Source organism: Eimeria mitis, genomic scaffold (genome assembly GCF_000499745.2).
Source record: "Eimeria mitis Houghton genomic scaffold, Emh_scaff1803, whole genome shotgun sequence".
Lineage (NCBI taxonomy): Eukaryota > Apicomplexa > Conoidasida > Eucoccidiorida > Eimeriidae > Eimeria > Eimeria mitis.
The window spans coordinates 3,597-4,335 of NW_013570123.1; positions in this window are offsets into that span (position 1 = coordinate 3,597).

Consider the following 739-nt stretch of genomic DNA (forward strand, 5'->3'; position numbering starts at 1 on the left):
GAATTTGTTACAATATATTTTAAATAACAGTAGCACGCCACAAGTTCATTTGACCGCTTGGTAATGCATCAGCTATGAAGCGTGTAGCAACCGAAAACAAATAAAAGTGTGCACCTCGGCATTTTCTGCACTTCTGTTCTCCCATTTCGGCATTGAAAGCTCTTGCCCCTCTCGTAAACCCCTTCCCATCTCTCTCTTCATCCGCGCATTGAGGAGCAGCCAGGCGCACGAGAGTGCTTGCTGCTTTGCGGAGCACAGGTGCAGGTGTAGCATGGTCTGCCTGAAGCTGGTACTTGCATTTCTACTTGCGGGCAAGCTGTCTATAAAGGGTCAAGTAGGTGTTGAACAATTCTCTACAGTGTTGTTGCACGAAGTGTAGGGGGCTTCGTTATGCATACTTGCGGGGGGTCCTTGCAGCACAAGTTTACAGCCGGAAGCGCTGCAACTCACAAAGGCTATCGGCTCACCGCCCGACCCCCTGGGTACCAGGACCGTTGTGTGCGCGACGGTTGGAAACTTCAGGGGACATTATATGCTTTGGAGGATGCCGTTTGACTCTGTTGCACTTCACGGCTGTCCTCCTATAGGATTAAGGGCTCTCATTATACTCTTCGTTCCAGCCCAAGTCTCGGTGCCACTGTGCCCAGCACACATGGAGGCTGGAGAGCGGTCAGATGCGTTTCGGAAAGCTTTATCTTACGTAGTTTGCCCCGTTTGCAGCTCAGAAAATTCCTCACTT